The sequence below is a fragment of the Helicoverpa armigera genome, chromosome 13, assembly GCF_030705265.1.
Source record: "Helicoverpa armigera isolate CAAS_96S chromosome 13, ASM3070526v1, whole genome shotgun sequence".
Classification (NCBI taxonomy): domain Eukaryota; kingdom Metazoa; phylum Arthropoda; class Insecta; order Lepidoptera; family Noctuidae; genus Helicoverpa; species Helicoverpa armigera.
This window is the reverse complement of record NC_087132.1, coordinates 8,715,482-8,724,185: the sequence shown is the minus strand read 5'-3', so window position 1 is coordinate 8,724,185 and position 8,704 is coordinate 8,715,482. Positions and strand designations below refer to the sequence as shown.

The 8,704-nt window shown below is 33.9% G+C and overlaps 1 long non-coding RNA gene across 1 annotated transcript in view; it reads right to left on the bottom strand.

Moving 5' to 3' along the window:
- The window catches only part of LOC110378168 (uncharacterized), a 30,876-nt gene continuing 22,172 nt past the window's right edge, over positions 1–8,704 (bottom strand). The window contains exons 2-3 of the long non-coding RNA XR_002429645.3: positions 3,402–3,797; positions 1–3,088 (exon numbers count right to left, since the gene is read on the bottom strand). This is a non-coding gene — a long non-coding RNA (uncharacterized LOC110378168). The remainder of the gene's footprint in view (positions 3,089–3,401; positions 3,798–8,704) is intronic.

The window sequence follows — 8,704 nt, the reverse complement described above, 5'->3', positions numbered from 1 at the left end:
TCATGTTATGACGACACTGCCTTAGTGCATTTTATTAATTACATCATTATTATGCGTCCTCAGACAACGCAAGTATAACAATAAATTCAAAACAATGCTTTAGTTTTTCTATACAACTACATTTTAAAAATTGTGTATATTTATATCACATAGTGTATGTTTTTGATTTTATACTCATTACTATTCGAATTTGGATAATTTATTTTTATTTATTACCTCTTTAGTTACATTTTTGTGTTATTATAATTTGTTTCAGGTACCTACAATCTATATGACTGAAAAAAAAAAACAAATAAATTCTACTTTAGGATAAAAATAATATAATAAAGATTATAATATACATTTCAGCTTTTCACAAATTACCCGGTACTTCGAAGACTTAGAATGATTTAAAGGGTATCCAACAAATACTTAATAAACAGCTTTTCGAAGTTTCCAAGAATTTTAACGGATCCATTAATATTTAGGCCGGCAATGTCGAAAGAAATATCTATTATGTTTTTAATTATCTTTGGAATGATTACGTTTTAACATGTCAAACTGTAAAATTATTTCATTTTATTTCGTCAAATGGATGCGATTCACGGTTGATTAATGATGTAATTATTGTATTAAATATTTTATTTTGTGCTCGTAAAGCTGAATTTAGTTGGTGACTATGCAGAAATTTCGTGGTTTTTTCATTCCAACTCAGTTCAGTGGCTCTGAAACGCGAGCCGCACCCACTTTGTTTACTTTCGTACCCGTACTCGGGTTTTTATACTGAAAAGACACCCTTATTTATTTCATAGAGGTACACTTAGCAACATAAGTAAGTTAATACTCATGCTTTAATATGTATATCGTTTAAAACAGTTATCGAATTACTATTTATTACAAGGTTATAACTTATTGTACCCGCAAAGTCCGGTGCTATGCCTCTATATAGTGAGTCAAAAATATTTTATGTTCGTCGTATATTGTGATCGACTGTTCCTGTAATGCTACTTTTGATTACACCGGTCTATAACATAATGTTTTGTTTCCAAATCAAATTATTTCTCTACAAAAAATAGGTTACAAGATATTTCCATAGTAAATGGATATTATAAAAACAAAAACACAAGAACACTAATTACCCGAACAATAAACTCCACTTAACCAGAATGATATGAGAAAACATTCGTAACATGTATTGTCGTTTTTATTATTATAATAATTTCTTAAATACTAATGTATAAACTATTACTAAATGTCTGTGTTAGTCTATTGATATTTTGTATTGTTTGAATAGTCAATTATTCAAAGTTTATCCTTAATTGCGAATAATTGAATGTCGACGCAAGCGGGGAAGCGTTGTGTGGGGCCTTTTGCTAATATGTAGGAGGGAGGGGGTATGTTCATACAGATAGATAGAGAAATGAAGGGTGCGTTCCGACGACACTAGTTCAAACTCAATATCACACTGATGATATAATAATTTGGGGCGAACTCCATGTTCAGAACAAAGGGGAAATATTGGATATATGGCTTTCTACATCAATGAGTTCAACCAAACTTATACATACATACATAAGTGTCGGATACTATCCGATTCTCGTTTGTTACTGGCTTGCAGTCACACTTGATATTTTTATTCAAAAGTAGAATTCGAAAATTAAAAGACCCTCTCAACAGCCATTAACAACGGAAATTACAATTTGAATTTCGAACACGTTTGACAGTTCTATATCAGCCAGTGACATTTGAACACACCCTAAAGTCCGGAAATAGACAAGATTATAGGATAAGCCGGCAGGGGACTGAAGCAGCATATTTTGCGAATGAGAACTTTGACAAGGTTTCACAACAATATTTTTGGATTCAACAAATGTAGCTATGGATGTATAGAAGGGGCGAAAAGCTAGTATTCAGTTACAGATGATAGTACGAATTCCGCATTGTATTCTGTCCGTTTTTTTTTAAACATTAGGTACCTATACAGAGTTGTCGATACACCCAACTTTACAATATCAATTTATTTAGAAAGCAAACAGCTTTATATAGATACATATCTATTCAGAACACTCAGAATAAATATAACTCGAAACATTAGGCAGCCATTTGAAACTCCTTAAACTACTCCCAATATATTAGCAGACTAAACCTATAAAATAAATATTAGCATAATGTTGTAATTAAGTATTTCATACAAAATACTGTGGCAAGCGAAACGTATAACTAATTATTACTCTAACATTATTAACCATTTACTTATAATTCAGTCACATTCATCTTCAACAAGCACTTGCAAATATTTGCTCTGAAAATTGAACACTTTACGTAACAAATTATTTATTCACGCGAATACATAGACTTTGTTAGGCGTAACAAACGATTTCGTTAATGGTCGTTACAGCAATAAAAACTGAACTTTATTAGGCCTTCAAGAAAGTATAAAATTAGGCGATAAAATTTTACAAAAGAAATTGCTATTTATTCTTATAGCGAGCAAACAGATGTTTCAATTATACGTTCAATATGTTATTGACATTCGATTAAGCGTGGCTTTGCCGCGTGTACCGTTGAAAAAGATAAAAACCTCTTTTATTCCGAAAAAGTTCTATTCAGTTTTATACTATTTGCGTTTTGTTGCCTATTATATATTTGCAGCGTAGTCCCCTGTTGTCAGGGCTCTGTGATATGGCTCCTTAATCCGTCACAGCGAGGATAACGCCATTGAAATCCCGAATATAATTGATAAAACATATACAATGCGTTATGCGGTAGCAAACTTTTGTATAATAACAAAGAGTCTATTCAATTCATAACACTGCAACTATTTTTTATTTCATTTCAATATACACGGCCCCCTATACATTTATTATAATACCGTTCGCGTTACAGCTCTATATTTATATCTATTTCTTCATAAAGTGCAATCGAAAGAGGTTAATTCTGATAGTACCCATGTTACAGACCAACTCATTATATCCATTTGATTCCCGTGTTCCACCGTCTTAGTCTTTATAACAAGAATTTATTTAAACTCGACTAATTGGTAAAAAATGTCTACATTTCGACACCTACATTCTCATAAGGCTTCTTCATAATAAACTCCTACGTTGATCTGAAACAAAGGAAAGGTTCAATGAGTCATGCTGAGCTGAGTTGTTCAGATAAATTGCCAACTTTCGAAGCTCCGAATATTTTACAAGTTATGTTAAAATTTAATGCTCTCTCTGGTTTTTAGAAGGGTTCATTGTTTGAAGTTTAGTTCTGAATTGGGGTAATGAATTGATGCTTTGTTAACGCCAAGTTGGTTCTAAATGTTTTACCTAACACACTGACTTATTTGGAGCAAGCAATAATAACCTATTCTCTGAGCCTAGGATTATTAGGTACACTTTCCGATAAAGGTATACAAAATATAGAATACTCACATATTATATCAGTGCTTATACTACACCACATGTACAGGACAGCTGCCCTTATTAGCTCTAACGTTGTCTAGCGGCGGCGCGATCACCACGTACGTGTCTCGACTAGCTGTAGGAACCTCATCGTCATCTCCCGCGAACAGTGGCGGGGGAGGGATGACGTCATCATCCACCTCATCTTCCGTCACCTCGGAGCGCTTGCTTCGGCCCGGCATGTAGTTCATAACACAAGTCACAGCGATCAGGAACAAGAAGAATATGAACACCACGTCGAACATGATTAGAAAGTTTAGCATTACAAGTTGCATGACACTGGCTAGCTCCCCTCACATTCTGCGCGTGACGAACTGGGAGGCACTGCTATTCTCATCTTATAGCATTGTTGTGGTGTTTTGATATCTGAAACAAATAAAACCCATACTTAGTGTATTGAAAAAGCTTTGTTTCATCGGCATTACAATAAAGTCGCGATCACAATCAGGCACCGACTCTAAGCGAGCGTTGAACAGCCCCATACATATTCAGCTACGTTCACACTGAGCGGATAGCACGCCATTACGGCAGCGCAGTCAGCCTGCTCCTAGTCAACAGCTGATTATACGTTTGGTGTGAACGCGGCCTAATTGTCACAGTGAATGAGCACTCGGCTTTTATGCTCCGAATCTTGTAGTGAACAAATAGTACCAGCCTTCTGTATTTTTGAAGCCAGTTTCAGATTACAGACTTCTCGAATACCAGCCGTCTATACAATTTATCAACGTCTGCTCCAATTTTCAGTAAGTCTCATGTCGCGGGCATGACTTTTATTCACCATTGAGTTCAACGTTCGAATAGAGCCAGACTTTTTGTGAATTATTAAAAGTCTGATATTACAATTGGTAATAACATTCCGACAGTTGATAAAGGACTCAGGTATATTTAACGCACGAATTAACGTTTTATAAAGTTGGTACGTTTTGAAATCCAGACGTCTAGTTAGTGAGACTTTTGTATGAAAAACCTTACCAATATTTTGCCTAATCAATAACAACTGGGAGTCCCGGTACTTAAACTAACAACATACTACTCTTACTTTGTATCAAAAACGTAGCCAATTGTATATCATTAAGTCAATGTTTCTGCCACCTACCAAAACATTTCGCTTGTGTAATACACACACGAATGAAAAATTATCAAATCATTCTCACAATCCCGTAATATGCTTTTTCGAAGTCTTACTGGGAAAAATGATCCGTGTAACATCGAGTTTTCCGCTTCGGATATTCTCGTGCGGTTCCGTTACATTGTTTTCACGCACAGTTTAATCTGGCTTTAAAACGATTCCAAAAGAATTGGCTGCTACCTACGTATTTTAATACGGTACTCTTTCCGGACGACCGTAAAGCTCTCCACGTAAAAACCATACATTTTAATCGAGAACCTTTACGATTACCCAGCCTAAGTACACTAAATAAATATTTATATCTGTTTTGCATTTGTGAGGATTCATAACGGAGCGATAAATCGGACGGAGAGTGGAATTCATTCCCTTTGTTCACGTAATAGCCGTAAGTTAGAGATTTATGTACGGAACCTTTCGTTTGACAGTATCTTATATGTTTTGGCACTGAAACGTCGGCTCGTAACACGCCCGCGTGTCGATACATAGATGGAAAGAAATATTTCGTGGAAAATGTCGAGGTTACGGGAAGGTGTGAAAGAGCAAAAGCAAAGGTGATTGACCTATGGGATAAAATGGTTATCACATTATTTGATTAGGTTTATCAGGAGTGTTTACAGTAGGATCAACTAGTGACTTTCCTATTTATTTTGAGTTTTGCTAGGTAACCGGGAGTTAGTTTATAGGTACATCTAGTTTGCCTCAGTGGCATGTTAGGTGTTTGTTGATTTATAAGTTTTTCATCCCTTTTCACAACAATCCAAGCGAGATAGTTGTTAAAAATGTTTCTGATATTATGTGGTGTACTAGAACAATTTAGTTAACAAAGCAACAAACAAAAAAATATAACATAAATAAAAATACGCCTACAAAATGTCAGACTATCCTTTTTCATACTGTTACTTGTAAAAAGTTTCTTACATTTGCGTAGCCCAAGGGAAAAGGGCAAATGTTTTTGTCTTTTGTTCAAGATATCAATTTGATAAAAGGACGCGAAGTTTCTTACAACAAAGTTTGTGGTTCGTTGTACTGTGACGAAGCTTCGTTATACCTATTTGTATGACTGACACCGAGATACTTACATTTGAAGATTGAAGTGTCCTAGAATTTTAAGCCGGTGAATATGATTTTCGTAGCATAAAAATACGGAAGTAAATGTAGGTATTAATCATACAAATATTACAAATGCAAAAGTTGGTGCGTGGGAATGTATGCTTGTATCTCTTCGCGCTGTAGATTTAGACCAAACCTCGCAATTATAGAGCTCATATATCAAAACAATACAGCCTCCATCTGTTCGAAGGAAGGGAAAGAATTCCCACAAGACGCGGGTCAAACCGCGGTACAAGTTAATTAAAATAGTTAGTTAATGGTCAACATTTTTTTTTTTCATTTTGGTACATGTGAAATCATCAAACGATTTTCATTTCTCTATGGCTACACTCTCACACACACAGTTGTTAATAAATAATAGTTGTTAAAAAAAGCGTGGGGTGCATGGTGTCAATAGTTATAAATATTTTATTGACAGATATGAGTACAGTGATTTTCATTTCGATAATATCTTAAAAAGCACCCCACGCTTTTTTTAAATATTTTTTTTTGTATTCTCACTATTATTAATTTATATTCATTGAAATTTTTAAGACTGTTTTCTTAATTTAAATTCATTAAAATTTATTTTCTATTTTTTTGTTCGTTTTTCTATAAAAAGCGTGTTTTTTAGTTTTTTTAAACTATTATTTATTTTCTACTTTTTAGTTTGTTTTAAAACTATTATTTGTTTTGTAGAATTAAAATTCTCTTTAGTATACAAAAAATTGTCAATATTAGAGAAAACGGCTAAAGATAATTATTGGAAATAAAAATTAACATCGAGTCCTGCCTTATCGACTGTAGAGAAAAATTCTAGAAAATTTAAATTAATTTTCTTACCTTATCGACTATAGATGAAAATTATATAAATTAACAAAAATCATATTTTGCAAATTGAAAAGCCTAGAAGTCGCGTGTCTAATGGATGTTACTAAGTTAATTTTGCCACCGACTTCTAGGCCGATGCACCTAAAATTAGTTATTTTTTTTGCTTTTTAGTGTTTTGGGAAGTCGGTTTAATTTTTTTGTAAAAAGGTTATTTATTTAAAGCTTTTCAGTGATACGAATAGTTGTCACTATCCATACAAGTGGGAAGTTCTCATCAATACAAAGAATATAAGTCCAAACGAGGTATTATACATATTCAATTGTCGAGTTCCCTCGACTTTCTCTGGTCTCCATCATCAGGTCAGCTCCAAACCTTCACTGTTGCATAGGTCTTGTCAATACGAATAATTTAAGCCCAAACACGAGGTAGTTTACATATTCAGTTGTCGAGTTCCCTCGACTTTCTCTGGTGTCCATCATCAGGTCAGCTCCAAACCTTCACTGTTGCAAAGGTTTTGTCAATACAAATAATTTAAGCCCAAACACGAGGTAGTTTACATATTCAGTTGTCGAGTTCCCTCGACCCTCTTCGGTCTACAACTGCCTACAACTTGTGAAGGTTGCCCTCGATTTCTCAGGGTTTTCATCATCAGATCCTGACCTGATGAATATGGGACCAACTGGCAGCTATTCCGAGTCGAACAAAAAAAGAATCACGTAAATCGGTCTATAAACCTCGGAGTAATCGATGTGTATGTGTAACCTCCTCCTTTTTGGGAAGTCGGTTAAAAATGGAATAATTTTATCAAATTAGTGTATTGTCATCGGTCCTCAATAAATCTACAAAGTTTGAACGAAATCTGGCCGTTTAAAGTGTGTCAAAATCGCGCCCAAAGAAGTCGGTTACAAACAAACATACAAACCTACAAACATACAAACATACAGGTGAAGCTAATAAAAAGCGTGTAAAATAGTAAAGGTAACATATGTACTTTCAACAACAATACCTAGTTAATCGTTGTATATTTACCACAAACGTATATTTATATACCTGGAATGAACTGTAGGTACCTTACTCACAGAGGTGAACTCAGTTTATTTCTCATTTTGGCGTCTATTGTAAACTTTTCTTTAGGTGCTGCGTAGGTTGTTCTATTTTTTCTAGTATTACGTAGACAATTTTTTGTTCTTTTTGCAACTACAGACAAAAGAAAGAGGGTTTCTTTTAGCGAAGATGGCAAATGTACCTACCTGTAAATATAAGTGAGACTTGAGTTTTGTTTTTTGTTCACACGATGTAGATGGTAATTTGTTTTGTTGAAATATATCAGTTATAGTGAGAATATTTAAATTTTAATTAAGTTATATGAGAAATTCTAAAGAATTATGATCAATTCATAACAGTGCTAGTTGAAAATCTTAGCTGTGTAAAATAATGTAATAAATTATTAATTCTAAGTTAATAAGTTATTTCTGCAGCCATGAAAGCACCTCACATGCATGAAAAATAATGACATTTAAATACCTACTTTAACGTATATGGGGATCATAAAACCTCTATGGTAAAATCCAATTCTTTAGCTACAGGTACATTTAGTTACAGGTAGGTATATAGGACATTCCCTAAATGAGTTAAACTGTTTGCATGCCCATTAAATAGATTAACCATCCCACAAATTTAATCATCCCCCCTTCAATATCAAGTTAAAGTCAACAACATTTCTGAATTATAGAAATCAAGTATAAATCTGAGAAACTCTTGAAGCGAGATGACGGGCATAAAATTCAGAGTTCTAAGACCATTGTTTTTTGTCAAACGATTTTAGCGGATATTAGTCCAGCAAAGAAAATAGGCCAAGGGAATGTTACCGACGAATTTCATAGATTGTTTCAGCTTTTGCTTTAAAAATAACGGAGTTTTCGAATGTTGCTCTCAAAAGTTTGAAGATTTAAAAAAATATAGAGTGAGTTGGTCTATTCTATTCAATCAAGTCGCTGAATCCTGTAATGAATAAATTATTGTCTATTAGCTTTTGCCCGCAGTTTCTAAAGGAACTACTGTCCACACTTAGATTAAACATAGCCTAATAGTTATTCTGAAATATGATCTATGTTACTGCCAAGTGGTTTTAGAGGTAGTGTGAAACAATGACAATTATACTAAAATGAAAATAATACAGCCTTTAAAAAAAATCCATCTATACCGTTAGTAGTATTCGGTTAC